The sequence below is a fragment of the Macaca fascicularis genome, chromosome 7 (assembly GCF_037993035.2).
Source record: "Macaca fascicularis isolate 582-1 chromosome 7, T2T-MFA8v1.1".
In the NCBI taxonomy this organism is placed as follows: domain Eukaryota; kingdom Metazoa; phylum Chordata; class Mammalia; order Primates; family Cercopithecidae; genus Macaca; species Macaca fascicularis.
This window is the reverse complement of record NC_088381.1, coordinates 4,267,867-4,288,147: the sequence shown is the minus strand read 5'-3', so window position 1 is coordinate 4,288,147 and position 20,281 is coordinate 4,267,867. Positions and strand designations below refer to the sequence as shown.

The 20,281-nt window shown below is 41.8% G+C and overlaps 1 long non-coding RNA gene across 1 annotated transcript; it reads left to right on the top strand.

The window, feature by feature from the left end:
- Nucleotides 1–1,564: 1,564 nt before the first annotated feature.
- LOC141407157 (uncharacterized) lies at nt 1,565–20,038 on the top strand. The gene is made up of 4 exons (XR_012414697.1): nt 1,565–1,752; nt 7,634–7,774; nt 10,950–11,105; nt 19,912–20,038. It is a non-coding gene; the product is annotated as an uncharacterized lncRNA (long non-coding RNA).
- Nucleotides 20,039–20,281: the final 243 nt, after the last annotated feature.

Here is a 20,281-nt window from a genome sequence, read left to right as displayed (position 1 = left end):
CCTTTCTTTTTTTTTTTTTTTTTTTTTTTTTTTTTGAGACAGAGTCTTGCTCTGTCACCCAAGCTGGAGTGCAGTGGTGTGATCTCGGCCCACTGCAACTTCTGCCTCCCAGGGTCAAGCAATTCTCCTGCCTCAGCCTCCCAAGTAGCTGGGATTACAGGCACAGGCCATGACACTCGGCTAATTTTTGTATTTTTAGTAGAGATGGGGTTTCACCATGTTGGCCAAGCTGGTCTCGAACTCCTGACCTCAAGTGAACCTCCCAAAGTGGTGAGATTACAGGCGTGAGCCACCGCCCCGAGCAGCAATTCCTTTCTTAACGTGATTTGCTTATATTTGCATCTCATTGAATAGGAGTGATATAAAACAAATATCCACATTTATATATGTTGAAAAGAGTTATTGTCATTAATTGTGAGGTAAAAATTTTAAGGCATAGGAAGTATTTGTACCATATCTTGTCAATTTTATTCCTTTACTGTGGCGTAAAATAATGATGTATTTTGCAATTGATACAAAAAATACATTTAAATTACTTAGAAAACACTGTCAGTGTTAGCATACTGATGTTGTGATTACTATAGACCTGATATTTATCTACAGGCATTATGTATCATTAGTTCATTCATTCCTCCCAAAATATCAAAAGGTAGGTTCTAATACCACTCCTATGTACAAGTTCTGAATTTGAGCTAAAGCCCTGCAAGAAAAGGAATAGAACATGCTCTAATCTGTCTCCACAGTCCTTGCTCCCATAAACTATGTTATAAAATGTTTTTCTGTTAAATTGTGACTACATTGTAGGTCTAATTTAGTAAATCTTATGCTAGCCCATAGTCATGAAGATATTTTCCTAACATAGGTTGTAAATACTATATTAAACTGTATTTGTATTTGGATCTATGATGCACCTGCAATTAATTTTATGTGTAATGTGAAGTTAAAGGTACATTTAACTTCCTTCAGTGAATATCAATTTCCTGGAACATTGATTGTAAAAGCCATCTTTCTACTAATAATTGCTCTTATTACTTATTTGCATTTTTCTTATTTTGTCTGTTTAGAGCTTTCCTTTATTTCATTGGTTCACCTTTCTATCTGTGCAAACATTACATTGTCTTAATTACTAAGAGTCTTCATTTAATCCAAGAATTTTCCATCCACAGCCCTTTAGCCTATCTATTGTGGTGTTCTAAAAAGAAGAAAGAGGCGAGTAAATCCTGGATGCCTTGCTCCTACACCAATATTTCCAGCTGTACCTTGAAATAAAAGGATTTAGAACTTGAGAACATTGCTGTTGTTGCTTATGTCTCTAATGTTCTCAAGAATCTTAGACAATCCCTGAACACTGCGCCCCACTTTATTTGTTTAGTACAGTCCCAGTGAAATAAATTAGATGTCAAGGCTCCTCATTATGTTTGCCTGGTTTTTGGAACCTGGGGGACTTTGTACTCCTCCAGCAACAGCCAGAGGTGGCAGAGACCTGTCAGTCATTCCCTGGGTGCCTCCTGCGCAAGCGCAGTTGTCCTCCTGCTGCCGACCACGAATGCGGTGCTCCTGCTGCAGACCACGCCTACCAAGGGCCGGCCTCAGCCACTGCAGCTGAGCTCAGAGCCTTCTGTGGGGTTTGCGGGGGGCAAGGTCAGCTGCCCACTGCCCTCCCTCTGGGGCTATTTGAGGAATGCGGTCCTTTTGCATAAGAAAGGCTTTTCTCTGCAATAATTGTGTTCGCTGATCAATGACACCTTCCTGGTAACATTTCGTATTGCTTCTTTGAAAGTGGGGGTGCAGATATCTTTAAAACTTGCATGCAATTGTCTTTTTTTTTTAATCACATAAACATCATTTAAAACCAATTCATATTTTGTATTGTGTATTAATGCCTTTCATTCCTGAATTTTAAAATTTTATCATAATCATTTTTTGAAATTCACATAACTGTTTTCATCTTTTCAATCATCTTTCTTTAGTAATTAAATGAAAATAGCACTTTTATTAGGAACGATAGATGTTACATATTCTCTGTTTTAGTGTTTTCCGGAAATTTGCTATGAAATACGACTGTTGAAAAAGAGAGGGACAGAGACTTTCCTGGGAGCCACAGTACAAAATGTACTTACAATCGTAGGCTTAGAGAAGCTATGATAGTTTAAATTACGTGGCTTAGCTGGTTCTTATTGTGGAAGGTGCACAAGGAATTAATTTGTGTAGACAGAACACTGAGACTCCCATTTTGAATGCAGAGACAGCTACTTTGCTACTGTGCAAATGAGTGTCATCATATTGTTTGTTTTTCTCCTTACCCAAAAGCTATAGACATTGGCTTGCATATTCGAGTATTTTCACTTTGGTTTTGTAAATGGCTGCTTGACTTGCCTTCCTACAAAAAATCCATAATATCGAGATGTATTATTTTCTTACTCCTTGATGAGTGAGTGATTAGTTTGCACTGAAATAAAAATGCCATTCAGGAAATGTCATACATCTTCAAGCAGCATATATTTTAATAGTATCGTCTTATAGAAAGGGAATTACAATCTTTATTTCTTCGATATCAGTGAACAAACTATTTTTTTAATTTTAATATGGTCATTTTTATTGACTCAGTCAATAGTTTGCCCACTTTTTAGTTTTTACCTCCTCCATTAATGTCCATTGTTTTAGGCTGAACCTTTGACACTCCTCATATATCGTTTGTATGTGACTAGATGGCAAGTAAAGAGAGGATTCCTCACCCTAGGTTAAACACTGACTTCCTCTTGAAGAAACAACTGAGGGGTCCAAAAAGCAGGCTAGGAATTGTTTAGGTTCTGCTATATGAATTGTGCAAATGCCAACAGGATTGGATCTATGAGACTCAATAGCAAATGGCTGTTATACAAGTAATGAAATCCTCAATTTTATGGTCTAAAAGCGATTCTGGAGGGCACTTATTTAAGACACATGAGATGTGAAAAAGCAATGGACCAAGAGCATTGATAGTTTATGGATATTTTTATTCCAAATTATTGATAGAGCCTTGTGTGCCAGGCAGTGCTGCGGTCAGGCACTCGGGGTTTCAATACACTATACAGAACATTTTAAGGGCAGATCTTGGTTAATTTTTTTAAGTAACCCTCATCTTCATTCTTTTATTGTATTATGACCTCACGCCATTAACCTTAAATTTCACCACAGATTTAGAAGAACCTAATAGTCAATGAAACCAGATAGATAATGGTATTTATGTAATGAAGGACAAGGGAAAGATGATTCCCAAATCCGAAGGAAACTAGAAGTTTTCTGGGGAAACAAATAGAGGAGATAAGATTTACTAGTTTCTTCTTCATTGATAAGAGTTTTGTTCTGTTCTGATAAATGAAAAGCTCCATGGAAATTACAGATGCTCCTCAACTTAAGTTAGGGCTACTTCCCAATAAACCCAACATAAATTGAAAACATCACCAGTCAAAAATGTGGTTAACATGCCTACCTTACTGTGCATCATACCTTAGTCTAGCCTGTCTTAAGAGTGCTTAGAACGCTTATATTTGCCTACATTTGTACAAAATAATCTAACAGAAACCATATTTTATAATAAAGTCTTAAATATCTCATGTAATTTATTGAATACTGCAATGAAAATGAAAAACTGAATGGTTGTATGGGCACTCGAAGTACAATTTCTACTGAATGTGTATTGCTTTCTCACAATTATAAAATTGAGAAATCTTAAGTCATACCTCAGGGAGTGCCTTTATTGCACAATACAGGTTTATCGGACACATATGCCAACAAATCATAGGAAATTCAGGTTTGGGTCAAGGGGGAGTGGTTCAACCTACTTATACACACTTCCTTCCTTTCTATTGGGCTGCCTTTATCCTTGGGATTGTTGCAAGATGGCTGTGTCATGTAAAGAGCTGTGTCTTTTAGCATCATGAATGAGATAAAAGAGTTGAAGGCCAACTTCATTCAAATGTCTTCTCCATGTATCTTTCCCTTTCTCTCCTGCACTGCTACTGTAGTTCTGTGATCCATGTCTCTGTAGAAAAATGGCTGGCATAAGTCAAACCTTTCTGACTGGGCGCTGTCATGATTACTTTCTCCCGCTGTTAACACTGTACTTGGAGGTCTTGATGGAATTGGGCAAACTTGTTCTTTCAGACCCTCAGTTTCATCTCAACACAGAACGCTCCAAAAGTCCTTGCTACTCCACAGCAGAGAACTCTCTTGAAGCAATAACATGAGGAAATAGTGGGCTTGCATGGCTGCCTCACATGCCTCAGGTATCATTATGCTCATTGCCTGGTGTACTGTGTCTTGCCAACCATTGTTCCACGTAATTTACCCATTCTTGGTTTTTACGTTGGTTAAAGCATGTACAAACCCTGTTCGTTTTTCTACAGCATTTGGATTCATACCTTCTGAAATTACTTGACGATTACTGTGCCTCTGGTTGTTTGCTTCTAGTTGGCAATACAAAGAAACAATGTGAATGAAACTCATAAAGAAAAACCTATGATTGAATGGGCGTGTGTAACACTAGAGGGAAGGTCAGAGCTGGTCTATGCATGGGTATAGAGGAGTCTCAGTGGGTGTCAGCCACTGCATGTCAACAAATCAAATATTTAAGGTGGATCTAAAAGAAAGGTAATATCTCTGCCAATTAAACTACAGTCATGCATTGATTAATGACAGGTACAGTCTAAGAAGTGCATTTTTAGACGATTTTGTCATTATAAGAACAGTGTAGAGAGTACTTACACAAACTTAGATGCTAAGTTTAAGTTTATGCCTACTATATGACTAGGCTATATGGTAAAGCGTGTTGCTTCCAGGCTACAAAACTTTACTGAACATTAAGCAATGATAACACAATGGCAAATATATATGTGTATGTATGTGTATATATAAATACTGTATGTGTATATATATGGTATGTCTATATATGTATATATATGGTATGTGTATATATATACACATGTACACACACATACATATATACATATACTATAATAAAAATATGATATAAAACATTTTTTTAACTGTTACTGCTGTTTAAAGCAGATATCATGAGTGGATTTTGCAGGACTGGAAATTCCTCCAGGCGAGTGAGTGGGTGAGTTGTGAGTGAAGGTGAAGGTCTAGGACATTGCTGTACACTACTGTAGACTTAAGAAACACTGTAGGCTTAGGCTATCCTAAATTTATTTTTAAAACCTGAAGTAGGCTAGGCACAGTAGCTCACATCTATAATCCCAGCACTTTTAGTGGTCGAGGCAGGAAGATCATGAGGTCAGGAGTTTGAGACCAACCTAACCAATATGGTGAAACCCTGTTTCTACTAAAAATACAAAAATTAGCTGGGCATGATGGTGCACACCTGTAATCTCAGCTACTCAGGAGGCTGAGGCAGGAGAATCACTTGAACCCAGGAGGCAGAAGTTGCAGTGAGCCGAGATTGCACCACTGTACTCCAGCCTGGGCAACAAAGTGAAACTCCATCTCAAAAATAAAATAAAATAAATTAATAAATTAATTAATTTTTTAAACTTGAAGTAATAATGACATTATGATTGCTACAATGTCAAAAGATAAGAGAAAATTTCAACTCCATTGCAATCTTATGGGACCAGCAACATGTATATGGTCTGTTGTTGACCAAAACGGCCCTTATGTGGTACATGACTCTATACACATAACAGCCCATTTTATATTTATGGAAAAAGCCCTTCTAGAATTATAAAATCACAGGTTTTACTCACATAAAAATTAACACAATACTGAGATTAACTCATAAATGAAATTACAAAAATCTTAAAATTTTGATTATAATAGTTCGAAACAAGATTTTAATCCAGAGAAATGGGTGTCTTCACATAACCCTCTGTGGCATAAAGGGTAATGGCAATGAAACATTTCTTAATAAAAGAGGCTGCATGATTGTCAGTGTGATTTGCACCTTCCTGTTGACATCCATTCTGTAAGTATTGAGTGCAGGTGATCTTACCTGAAGGTGACAACAGAAGATTTCACTACAAGATCATGCATGTGCCCTCAATAACACCATGTCATTGATGCCACCAGGGTAACAGCTATTGCGATAAAATTTGAAAAATAAACATACGTTAAAAATTTAGAAAGAGGCCGGACGCGGTGGCTCAAGCCTGTAATCCCAGCACTTTGGGAGGCCGAGATGGGCGGGTCACGAGGTCACGAGGAGATCGAGACCATCCTGGCTAACACGGTGAAACCCCGTCTCTACTAAAAAATACAAAAAACTAGCCGGGCAAGGTGGCGGGCTTCTGTAGTCCCAGCTACTCGGGAGGCTGAGGCAGGAGAATGATGGAAACCCAGGAGGCGGAACTTGCAGTGAGCTGAGATCCGGCCACTGCACTCCAGCCTGGGTGACAGAGCGAGACTCCGTCTCAAAAAAAAAAAAAAAAAAAAAAAAAAAAAAAAATTTAGAAAGATAGTAAGTAATAAGCATTTGATTTCTTGGGCCCAGGAATTGGAGGCTGCTATGCTCTGTGACCACAACTATGAATACCCATTGCGCTGCAGCCTGAGAAATATAGCTAGGCTCCATCTCTAGAAAAGTAAATAACTATGTAAGTGTTTGAAAATATTTAGCAAGGGAGCCATACTAATGTAGCTGAATCTTGGAAATCAAGAAAAAAATAGTTGGTTTAAAAGGGCAAAACTGTCCGGATAGAAAAAACAGCTGCAGATGAGGATAGAGCAGCGTGGCCCGGGAGAGGGGCTAAGCCGTGGACTAAGGACGGGGAGGCTGGAGAAGAGGCTGAGGGGAGTCACATCTTGTCCTGAGATGAAAAGGGGAAAAAAAAACATGTTCATCTTCAAGCGCATACTCTCTTCAGATTAAAAGAAAGTTTTTAGTTTCTTGGGAAGAAGACAAGAATATAGGTGAGAGGTTTGAGAGATTCATTAATTTCTTTGTGAAATTCAATATAAAGGAGGATATTCTGTGTTGCTCTTTGTTCACTATATGTGTGGGGCTCACAGGGAAGCAACACAGACAAAGTTTCCAAATTCTCAGATGTTAAAGGCCAGTGGGGATTCAGAAAACTCAACAGAAACTAAACTGCAAGTGGAAGAGCTGCCCTTGGGAACTCAGGGGACAAGTTTCAGGCCTGGACTGGGATAGGCAAGGGAGGCCTCAAGGAGGAGGAGCATTGGAGGAGATGCTGGAGAGTGAGAACCAGTGAGTCCAGCAAACAGGGCAGGGAAAAGGAAGAGGAAACAGTGTGTCCGTGGCACAGGCCAGGGCATGAGAGGAGGGTGGTGGGTTGGAAGGACCACTGGGATAATACATGATGAGGCAGGAGCTGGAAGGGCAGACTATGGAGGGACTGGGCATGGGGGTGAGGGTACCAGGCAGCTCAGAAAGTGATGCAGGGGCCCCTCTCTGAGGACTGCATTCTGTGGGGAGGGATTTGAATGCCTCAGTTCTTTTATGAAATGTTATCCCCGATCCATGAGGTCTTTTGATTCAGGAACCAGTCAGAACAGGTGAGGGTGGCCGCAGTCCACTGTGCAGGACCATTTGCATTGCCAGGAGGGATTGGTGCTGAGGACAAACAGAGTGAAACGGGGCACAGAGCTGTCTTTCCCATCTGTCCTTTTGCAGATGTAAGTGGGATCCGTGGATCTGAAAATTCACAGTGGCCCGCTCACCACCACCTGATGAAAATACACCACAGGGTGAGAGCATCCTAACAGCAAACTGCAAATGAAGTGGGTTTGCAGCTGCACAGAGAAGGGACCCCAGGTAAGCTACATGGGCAAGGTGGGCAGGGGACTCCAGAGGTGGTAGCAGTGGGTCTTTATGCAATTATTCTCTGAGGGCATACACATGTTTGTCAATGTATATGCATGACCCCTTACATGTTGATGTTCACATACAAACCTCACAATTTTCTCATGTTTCTCAGACCATAGCATGTTATCTTGACTTTATTCTTTCTACCACATGTAACCATGCCTTGTATACCTAGCAATACTTAACGTTTATTTTTGGTGGATTATTCATAGTTAATGCATTTCCTGACTTAATAGCCAAATGAAATTGCCTTGCTTTGCATGCCTTTGGTTGATCATTTCTGAAGATTTGTGTCCCTGAATTCATTGGGAGTCTCCTCTCCATGTTCTTAAGCGAGGGTCCTGTTGGGACTGTTACATTATCCTACTTAACTTTGGACTCGTATGTCCTGGAAAATATGAAACTATCAATATTCACTTGAAAATTCCAGGTGCTTTATCTTTTACTTTGTTTTTGCCATGTTTCCAATATTATATATTTTCTCCCACTTACTTTGGATTTAATTTCTCTGCTTCCTTTTACAGTATAAATTTAGATGTTTGAATTTTAGATTTCAACTTTTGTAATATCTACACACTCAATGCTGTAATTTTCCTCTAAGCTTCCTTGTTGTAGCCAGTAAATTTTGATAAGGTGTGTTTTCCTTTAAATTTAGTACAACATTTTTTAAAATTTTTCTCGTGAGATTTCTTTGACCCATGTGTTATTTGGAAATGAATTATTTACTCTCCATGTATTTTGCAATTCACTAGTTTTTAAAAATTGATTTCTAGCTTAATTCTGTTGTGGTTTGAGTGCATACATTGTATAATTTTGATTCTTTTAAATGGTTTCAGCTGTGTTTTATTGAGGATGATGTGGTGCATCTTGACGAGTGGTCTTTGTGGATTTGAGTTCAATGTGTGTTCTGCCCATTGTTGGATAAAGAAGTCTGTAGATGTCAATTTTATCCAATTGATTGATGATATTGTTGAGTTCAACTATGTCTTTACTGATTTTTTCTTCTTGGTGGACCTGTCTATTTCTGACAGAGGAGTGTTGAAAGTCTCCAACTATAATAGTGGACTCATCTATTTCTTCTTGTGTTTAAACAGTTTCTGCCTCACGTAGATTGATGCTCTCTTGCTCTGTTGTTACATGCATACATATTAAGGACCATTATATTTTCTTGGAAAATTGATCCCTTTATTATCACATAAGGTCTTTATCCCTGACAATTTTCCTTTATTTACATTACATTCTTTCTGAAGCTAATAAAGCTATGCCTGCTTTCTTCTGGGTACTGTTAGCAAGGTACATTTCCTTTCATTCATTTACTTTTATATGTCTTTTATGAATTGACAAATAAAATTTGGGGTATTTACTATGTAAAATCTTCACATCACCTTCAAACATGATGTTTAAAGAATAATATATAGTGAAGTGATAAATTCTTGCTAAGAACATATGTGTTACCTCACACAGTTATTTTTTGTGGCAAGAACACTTTACATCCACTCTTTCTTCATTTTTCATAATGCAATTTATTGTTAACTATACTTACCATGTTGTACGATACATCTCTTGGTCTTTTTCCTCCCATCTAACTGAAATTTTGTACCCATTCACAATCATCTACCCAGCCTCATCCCCAACCACCCTTAGGCCCTAGTGCCCACTGTTCTACTTTGTCTTTATATAAATAAGCTTTTTTAGATTCCACTTACGCATAGGTTCATGTGGTATTTGTCTTTCTCTTCCTGGCTTATTTCACTGAATATATTGCCATGCAAATTTCATGCTGCCTCCAGTGACAGCATTTCTCCCTTTTTAAGGCTGATAATATCCTGTTTTGCATATACACTACATTCTTTTTATCCATTCATCTATTGATGGGCACTTAGGTGGATCCCACACTTGGCTATTGTGACTAATTCTGGAATGAATGTGGGAGTGCAGATACCTATCCAACACACTGGATAGTCATGAAATCTCCCGAGGCAGATTTTATTACCCTTGGATATATACCCAGTAATGAGACTGCTGGATCAAAGGGTAATCCAATTGTTATTTTTTAGGATCCTTCACACTTTTTTTCATAGTTACTATATTGTACTAATTTACATTCCTACCAACAGTATGCAAGTGTTCCCTTTTCTCCCCATCAACACTTACTAACTTTTGTCTTTTAAAATAGCCATTCTAACAAGTGTGAGATGATATCTCATTGATTTTAATTTGCAATTGTCTATGTATGTCTTCATATTTACAGAGATTTCCAATATACAAGATATAATTGGGTCTTTTTTTAGATCTACTCTGACAATGTGTCTTTAATTGGTGCATTTCAACCATTGCTACTCAAAGTGATTACTGACATGGTTGTGAGAGGCGAGGCCAGCTGGACTTCCTGGGTCAAGTGGGGACTTGGGGAACTTTCCTGTCTTACAAGAGGATTGTAAAACACACTAATCAGTGCTCTGTAAAACGCACCAATCAGTGCTCTGTAAAATGCACCAATCAGCGCTCTGTAAAATGCACCAATCAGCATTCTGTAAAATGCACCAATCAGCAGGATTCTAAAAGTAGCCATTGGAGGGGAGGATTGAAAAAAAGGATGCTCTGATAGGACAGAAATGGAACATGGGTGGGGACAAAAGGAAACAAAAGCTGGCCATGCAGACAGCAGTCGCAACCCATTGGGGTCCCTTCACAGGGCGTGGAAGCTTTGTCCTTTTGCTCTTCACAATAAGCCTTGCTACCGGCCGCTCTTTGGGTCCATGCCATCTTGGACTAAGAGTCCAAGGTCAGTTCAACTTGGTGGAGAAAGCTGGCAGTTAGATGAAAAATATACGCAGACTTGCTGCAGCTGTACAGATAACGAACGTAGCAACTCAAAAGATGATGAAAACAGAGTAGAAATGATGAGAATGATGCCTGGAGCTTGGTTCCAGGCTTTGCTGTGGTGTTAGGTGGTCACAGAGCAGCTTATTGAGAGCTTGTGTCCATGCCTCCTGCTGACAGTAGATACTTGATTAGGATGTGAACAGAATGTTTACCTGGTTTTTACTTATAGCACTTGGATTACTAGTATTAAAATCTAAGCCCTTTGGAGACAGAAAATTCTTCAATTCTGTGTTTTCAGAGGCGAGGATAATTCGTCCGACCTCACTGGTGAGAATACGTAGGTGTTGAACTAATGCACGGATTAAACTGTAAGGGCAAAGAAAAAAGTTCCCCTTTGTCCTCTGAAGGTTCAGTGAAAAATCAACTGGCAAAAGGAAGATTAATAGAAGGAAAGGTATGTAAAATTTTATTTTAAATCACATAGGGAGGGAACCACAAAAGAATGATGACCCAATGAGGTACACAAGTTTATATATCTGCTTGCATAGAGGAAGGAGGAGATGTGGAACGTAGACTTTTATTTTAAGAGGCAATAGACCGTCAAGGAGAATGAACAGACCCAGGAGGCAGGAAGCAGACGTTAGGGGAAGGTGAGGTGCAGAGCTACACAGGAAGACAGGTTATTGTTTAATGCAAATTACGTCCTCCAGATAATCTCTTGGAGCTGACCTCAAAAGAATAGATGGTAAGTTTGTCTGGGCTGGTGAGGACTTCCAGCCTCTTGATCTTTCCTGGTTACTTGATGAGATCGATGAGATCCCTGGGGAGGGTGTTCAAGAGCATTGCATTTATTTATTTATTTATTTATTTATTTATTTATTTATTTAATTGTATTTTTTTTTTTTTTTGATGGAGTCTCACTCTGTCACCCAGGCTGGAGTGAAGCGGCGCGATGTCGGTTCACTGCAACCTCCACCTACCAGATTCAACCGATCCTCTTGACTCAGTCTCCTGAGTAGCTGGGATTACAGGCACCTGCCATCACGCCCGGCTAATTTTTGTATTTTTAGTAGAGACGGGGGTTTCACCATGTTGGTCAGACTGGTCTCCAACTCCTGACCTCGTGATTCACTCGCCTTGGCCTCCCAAAGTGCTGGGATTACAGGCATGAGCCACCGTGCCCTGCCTGTAAATGCCCGGCCCATTGTATTTCTTTTTCTTTTTTTTTTTTTTAAATTATTATTATACTTTAAGTTCTAGGGTACATGTGCATAACGTGCAGGTTTGTTACATATGTATACTTGTGCCATGTTGCTGTGCTGCACCCATCAACTCGTCAGCACCCATCAACTCGTCATTTACATCAGGTATAACTCCCAATGCAATCCCTCCCCGCTCCCCCCTCCCCGTGATAGGCCCCGGTGTGTGATGTTCCCCTTCCCGAGTCCAAGTGATCTCATTGTTCAGTTCCCACCTATGAGTGAGAACTTGGCGGTGTTTAGTTTTCTGTTCTTGCGATAGTTTGCTGACAATGATGGTTTCCAGCTGCATCCATGTCCCTACAAACGACACAAACTCATCCTTTTTTATGGCTGCATAGCATTCCATGGTGTATATGTGCCACATTTTCTTAATCCAGTCTGTCACTGGTGGACATTTGGGTTGATTCCAAGTCTTTGCTATTGTGAATAGTGCCGCAATAAACATACGTGTGCATGTGTCTTTATAGCAGCATGATTTATAATCCTTTGGGTATATACCCAGTAATGGGATGACTGGGTCATATGGTACTTCTAGTTCTAGATCCTTGAGGAGTCACCATACTGTTTTCCATAATGGTTGAACTAGTTTACAATCCCACCAACAGTGTAAAAGTGTTCCTATTTCTCCACATCCTCTCCAGCACCTGTTGTTTCCTGACTTTTTAATGATTGCCATTCAAACTAGTGTGAGATGGTATCTCATTGTGGTTTTGATTTGCATTTCTCTGATGGCCAGTGATGATGAGCATTTTTTCATGTGTCTGTTGGCTGTATGAATGTCTTCTTTTGAGAAATGTCTGTTCATATCCTTTGCCCACTTTTTGATGGGGTTGTTTGTTTTTTTCTTGTAAATTTGTTTGAGTTCTTTGTAGGTTCTGGATATTAGCCCTCTGTCAGATGAGTAGATTGCAAAAATTTTCTCCCATTCTGTAGGTTGCCTGTTCACTCTGATGGTAGTTTCTTTTGCTGTGCAGAAGTTTGGTCAGATGAGGAAATTTCAGAAAGAGGCTCTTCCTAGGCTTGGGGGTGGGAGACAAAATTAGAGGGACCTTCATTCTGAGGCAAATTCTAAGACTTCTCAGCATGACAAAGCACCAGTCTTTGGTGTATCTGAGCCCCAACAAAATAAACTGATTTGTGTATGAAGAGTGGAGCTTACAGCTCAGACAGAAAATCAATCCTTATTGACTCAATTTTCAACTTCATCTGGATTACCAGATGCACAGTGTGAAAATAAGTCATTTGCCAGTCTGAGCAACATAGCGAGAGCCCGTCTATAAAAAGTGTAAAAAATTAGCTGGGCATGGTAGTGAGCATCTTTGTCCTAGCCACTCTGCAGCCTGAGATGGGAGGATCACTTGAGGTTACAGAGAGCTGTGATCATGATCAGGTCACCACACTCCAATCTGGCTACAGAGTGAGACCTTGTCTCTAAATATATATATATATATATAATATATAGCATATACGTATAAATATATATAATAGAGCATATATATAGCATATAAAATATATAGATATATATGAAATAAGTTATTTGTATTCAAAGCATCAAATAAAATTTTGTTTCAATTTTCTAAAAATTTACAAGTAACATATATAGGTATGCTGTTTTTCTTCTTATATGTGACTACATTACTTTAGGGGCTCCAAAATATCATTTACTAACTCTAGTAAATGTGCATTGTCACATTTTGTCCAATTTTGTCCAAACTTTAATCAAATGCTTAAGAATTTAAAATTACCTCAATTACCTCAAATTTTCCAAACTTTAATCAAATGCCTAAGAATTTAATATTACCTCAATTTTGTAGAAGCAAATCACAGCTTATCATTTTAGATGTTTTACTTACTTATGAGTTTTCCCACCTTACTGTTGTTTCTGGCCTGCCTGTGGCAGCATTGCCATTCACTGGAACCTGCTTCCATAGGAGGAGCATCCTGATGTGTTTAGGAATACTATTCAGATCATTCCCCCATCCGAGTTGTCTATTCTGTTTCTCCCTCTCATCCCTATAATGAAGGCATACATTCTTTCTGTTTGTTTGGTAATTATTGGGTCATTTAAAATGAAGACTATGAAATGAGAACAGAACCACTGACTGAAATGTACAATTTTTTAAACGTACTGTGAGGAAGAAAGTTCCAGAACCTAAGCGCAGAGTATGTTACTAATCCAGAGAGAAAGTATATTTAAGAACAACCGGAGTGGTCAGGAAGTCAATTTCTTTTATCTTTTTTTTTTAATTTTTTTTTTTAATAGAGACAGGGTCTTGCTTTGTTGCCCAGGCTGGTCTCGAACTCCTGGGCTCAAGCAATCTTCCCTCTTCAGCCTCCCAAAGGGATCAGTTTCTGAAGTAAGATGATGAGTGTGTTGATTTCTAGAGCATCGTCTTAATACGCTACAGCTACCAGGCCAGGCGCGGTGGCTCACGCCTGTAATCCCAGCACTCTGGGAGGCTGAGGCAGGTGGATCATGAGGTCAGGAGATCGAGACCATCCTGGCTAACATGGTGAAAACCCGTCTCTACTAAATACACACACAAAAAAAAAAAATTAGCCAGGCATGGTGGCGGGTGCCTGTAGTCCCAGCTACTCAGGAAGCTGAGACAGGAGAATGGTGTGAACCTGGGAGGTGGAGCTTGCAGTGAGCCAAGACCACGCCACTGCACGCCAGCCTGGGCAATAGAGTGAGACTCCGTCTCAAAACAAACACACAAACAAACAAAAAATATGCTACAGCTACCATAACAAAGTACCAGAGACTGGGTGGCTTAAGCAACAGAAGTTGACATTCTGGAGGCTGTAACTTCAAGGGAATGTTTAGCAGGGTTGTATTCTTTGTGACCTCTCTACACGGCTGGCAGATGGCCACCTTCTCTCTGTGCTCTCACCTGCTCCTTCCCCTGTGCTCCCACATCCCCGGTTCTCTCATCCAAGCATTCTATTCTTATAGGGACACCAGGCAGACTGGATTTGGCCCACCCTAATGACCTCATTTACCTTAATCACCTCCTTGAAGGCCCTATGTCCAAACAGTCATGTTCTGAGACACTGTGGGTTAGGGCTTTGCAGGGGAGAAAAATAATACCTTTCCTCCATCTGTTGCAAGGTTCATGGCTGAGTCCCCATAACAAAATCCAGATTAACAAAAGAACAGTATACAGATGCATTTTTTTTTTTGAGACGGAGTCTTGCTGTGTTGCCCAGGCTGGAGTGCAGTGGTGGAATCTCTGCTAACCACAACCTCTGCGTCCCGGGTTCAAGTGATTCTGCTGCCTCAGTCTCCCGAGTAGCTGGGACTATAGGCACCCACCACCACGCCCAGCTAATTTGTGTATTTTTAGTAGAGATGGGGTTTTGCCATGTTGGCCAGGCTGGTCTCAAACTCCTGACCGCAGGTGATCCGCCCTCCTCAGCCTCCCAGAGTGCTGGGATTACAGGCATGAGCCACCATACCCAGCCACAAATGCATTTAATGTAAGTTTTATGTGACACAGGAGACTGGAAATGAAAACTCTTAACATCTAGGGAGAACTGCATTTTTATGGACAGTCATGCAGAAGTATGATTGAAGGACAAAAGGGTATGATCTAATGGAAATAAACTGGGAGGAACTTACCAAGGTCTGACTGTTCAGGTTCTTCTTGGCCTCCAGGTTTGACCTTCCTTCCCTTTGGGCATAGGGCAGAATACCTGTCACATGAGGGTCTTCAGGAGAGAAGAGGTGGGAGCAGGTCATTCAAACCTTTCTCCCTCTGGAGTTTTCTGTCTCCTCCAGCTTAAAATCCTCAGTGTGCCAGGGTGCCATATATTGGGGAAGTATTTCCTGTACCCCAGTAGCTTCAATGTATAACTGTTAGCCACAACAAGCATGAATAGAGATTTCAAGCTGCAGAAGGAAGCAAAGGACTACCGAGAGGTAAAGATTTCCAAAGGTAACTCTGGTGAAAAGAATGAACTCCTTGTACAGCTGTGAGTGGGAGTCTGGGCAAACGATAAGTCTGAACCTACCTGTAGGCGGGACTCTTTAACCATTTTATATTTATGCAGAACGAGTAAATGGAAAACTCCTGTGGAAAAACACTAATCATATAACTTGGGAGCTACTGATTTTTTGTTTGTTTGTTTGTTTTGAGACTGAGTCTCACTCTGCCGCCCAGGCTGGAGTGCAGTGGTGCGATCTCAATTCACTGCAAGCTCCACCTCCCGGATTCAGGCCATTCTCCTGCCTCAGCCTCCCGAGTAGCTGGGACTACAGGCGCCCGCCACCACGCCCAGCTAATTTTTGTGTATTTTCAGTAGAGACGGGGTTTCACCATGTTAGCCAGAATGGTCTCAATCTCTCCTGACCTCATGATCCACCCTCCTCAACCTCCCAAAGTGATGGGATTACAGGCGTGAGCCACTGCGCCCGGCCCCAACTCTTTAATTTTTAAAATTGGGTTTCTTGAGGTGATATCCATCCTTTTCCAGTACATAGTTTATAGAGTTTCAACAATACATACTGTCATGAAATTACCACCGTAAACAAGGTTTCCCATAGTGGCGACAGCTTGGGAAATCCTAACAAAGGCTTTAAGGCTTCCTGGCCTCTGCTGCCATGACCCTGTAGAAAGAATGGATTATGAGATTGTTTCCCTGGGTGAGACCTGCCACTCCCTGGGTCTCAGATCTTCCGTATCTATCAGATAAGGATTGGGCTGAGCTGGTGTAGCCGGTTTGTCTGTCCCTGTGTTAAGGTTACTACTTCTGCTGGCACCCAAAGCACTTCTTATAGACCTAAACATGTTGATTTCAGTCATCCAGTCCAGCAAGGGAGGTCATGTCCTATACAAACTTGATGTGCCCGGTAACATAACCCACCCCACTGGAAGTATCAGATGTTTCCAGTACCACGAGAGGGTTCCTAGCACCCTGGGGCTCCCTGATCCTGTCCCCCCAACACTGTGAGATCCCATAGAAATGGGGGGGCACCTTGGGAAACACTGCCATAAAATTAGAGTTAGGGGGCCCTTTCTGGGGTTTTATGGTGGCCTGAACCATATGGTGGCAAACCACCCCCAAGAACATGCACTTTGAAGAGAAAAGGAAAAAGAATGGCAGGGAACATTGAGGTTGGAATTTCACAGGAACAGCCTAATTAGCCAGCTGCCTGGTCCACCTCCACCCACATCAAGCTCAGTGTTTCCCAACATGTGCTGCAGTGCCCCGTTTCCCATGCGCTGGAGTGTGGAGTTCAGTGTTCATACTGTAGATAGAAGTAACACTCATGAGCAGGCCTTCTTCATGTCCTATCTTCAGTTGCTTTGCAAGTTGACTGTTCCATTGTTCAGCAGTTCCATTGGCCTGCAGATGGCAGGGTGCATAAAAAGCCTATTGCATTCCATGAGAGCATGGCCATTGTTCTTATGGTCATGTAATGAAGGATGCTTCTTGGTGAGACTGAGGTTCTGTGGGATATTCAAAATCGTGACATAAGTTCTCCTCAACAACAGCACTGGTAGTATCAGCATCCACAAGAGTGCGTATTTTCTGTCCTTTCAAGTAGCAAGCTGTTTTGATAGTCTTTGTCCCCACACAGCGGCTCTTTCAATGTTCTAGTCACTCAATTGCCATTCTCCTGACGAGGTAAGTAGGCTGTTAGCAAAGGCCCACACACTGGTGAAATGCAGGAAGACCTGGTGGTAGGGGTGGCCTGCATGGCCATCACCAGTGCGTGTTGTTTGGTCCACTGGGCAAATCGTCGATGTTTGTTCTGTGAAATGATGATGATAACCACAGCCTAACAGACCCCATCTGCTCCGTTGTTTCCCTGAGCCATCAGTAAACCATGCCACACCATCAGCAGGCTTGTCTCAGAGCCTCAGGCTCCGGGCAGCCATGGGAGGAGCCAAAGCACACCCAATGGGTCTCTTGGTGTCTTCTAATTAGCTAGCCATTTGTTCATGGAGCCTGCTGGTCACATGTGGTCCTAGCTGGGCCTGAACTTGAATGCACCACTTCTATTTGATAATTGAAGTCTATCGAGCCTGTCTAATTTTATTGGTTAGGCTTGTGAGTCATCCAGAGAGAAACAGCAGTTCAGGTTGCAGAGTTCCATCTGGCATTCTGGCCATGAGGTGCCCAGTCCAAAACAGTGCCCAATATCAAGTAAGGATTGCCATTTGAAAGAGGGATATTTGGCGGCTGCCTGAGGCAACTTATGTGTCCAAGATCTCAGAGGCTGGTACACCCCAGTGTCGGTTTTCTGTTGCCAGAGACATCTATCACTGTGCGTCAGGTCGCACACAACTGTGATTTCATCAGGCTAGCAGATTTAAGGTTTAAAAGGCAGTGCCTGAGACATAAATTGTTGAAAACCTGCTGCTGTAAAGGGTTCCATTCAAAGTGTGTGGCTTTATTGGTTTCCTTGACTGTGGGTGCCAGAAGAACCCCCATGTGGGATGCATGTTGTCTCTAGTACCCAAAGAGACCTAACCAGCTGCCAGGCCTCCTTTATACCAGTGAGTGCAGCCAGGGGATTGCCTGTATCTGGGATACCGTTTTGGCTTCTTGCTCAAGTAGCTTTGGCATTCATTGTGCCCATGACCTTTTTGACCAGCTAAACCGGGCTGTTACGTTGTGACAGGTGGGTCGTCACTTTTTTCTTTTTCTCGAGATGGAGTCTTGCTCTGTCACCCAGGCAGAGTGCAGTGGTGCGATCTTGGCTCACTCTAACCTCTGCCTCCCAGGTTCAAGCACTTCTCCTGCCTCAGCCTCCTGAGTAGCTGGGATTACAGGTGCCCACCACTGCGCCCTGCTAATTTTTATATTTTTAGTAGAGACAGGGATTCGCCATGTTGGCCAGGCTGAGCTTGAACTCCTGACCTCGTGATCTACCCACCTCAGTCTCCCAAAGTGCTGGGATTACAGGCGTGAGCCACCACGCCCAGCTGGTTGTCACATTTTTATCTGTAACAGGTAAATCCAGAATTGATAAAATAATGTCATTTTTCCATTTAGTATGCAGTACCACTTTTTAAATAACCCAGTGGGGCCTGGGTAGCTTAGGTAACAGACAGGAGTGGATATGGCCCACTGTTGTGTCTTAGTTCTTAACTATGAGGGGGCATGATCTTCCAGGGCATCAATGCCTATAATGCACTCAAGGCAGGAAACACAGCTACCTGCATAAAAAATTGCTCACAAGGCCCTACCCACAAGTACATAAGCATTGTGTGCAGATAAGCATCAAGGGCCACCAGTTTGTTCCCAAACCTCCCAATGTCATCCGTTTAATTATTCTCCTAAAAGGACCCAGAAACATTGTCATGTGGGCTCCAGTATCCAAGAGCCTGAGAAAAATCTGAAGTCCTCTGTTTTCTCCTCTTATCATAACAAGGATATAAGGCCAGAGGGCTACAGTGGGCACTAGAGGCCTTGGCCCCATTCTTAACTGTGTCAATCAGGCCAAGACACTTAGGTGGCAATGTTCCTTTATCAAACACTCGTAACAGCCACACTGCATAAGATTTCCCTGGTCTTCCTCTTTACCCATTAGAGCCTGACTCTTCCCATCTTCTGGGGTGACATTTTACATGTTAGTTCCTCTCATGCCTCAGGGACCATACAAGGACCTCTCTCTGGTTCTTTCTCGGGTGCCTCAGGGTCTGTCTGAATACTCACCATCCAAGCTCTTGGGCTCTGACAATGTGGGACCACATAAGTGCCCAGCGCCTAGGGGATCTTAAACTATGGTCTTCTGTTCCACATTCCTTTCTCTCTGCCTCAGTCCATGCAGCCAGCTCATCTACATCTGTGGGGAGGAGAGTGACATATGTTCCATTTATCACCCGTCTTTATCCACAACTCATCCAGGTGCATGTCCAGCCCCTGTGCTCCTGGGCTGATGTCTCTGTCTTGGGCTGAGTAGTGGTTGGTATTGCCCCTCCCACTTTGCCAGAAAGCCTTGTTTCTCTGACTGGACCTTACTCACTTCACCAATTTTTGAAGCAGGTTCACCAATTACCAATCCCAAGGGAGGAGTCCACCACAGAGAGGACAGCAAAGATCATCACTATACCAGCCATCAGGAAGAGGAGTCCAAACACTTCCACCCACTGTATCCTCCACTGCAGTTCCGCAACTGCCTGAGAGCAGTGAGCCAGAGCACATTCTCAGGCTATAAGTTATAGGATGCAGATTTACTACTTACAGATAGGGAGAAAGTCTTCTTTCAAAAGAAGCCTAGGCTCCATCCCCAAAGGCTCAAGAAGGGTTCCCCGGGCAGATGAAGTCTCAATTGCACATGTCCCCCTTCCACCACGGCTGAGGAAACCCAAAAGGAGCCCACCCTGGGTTATATACCTCTGGGCAGACATGGCTC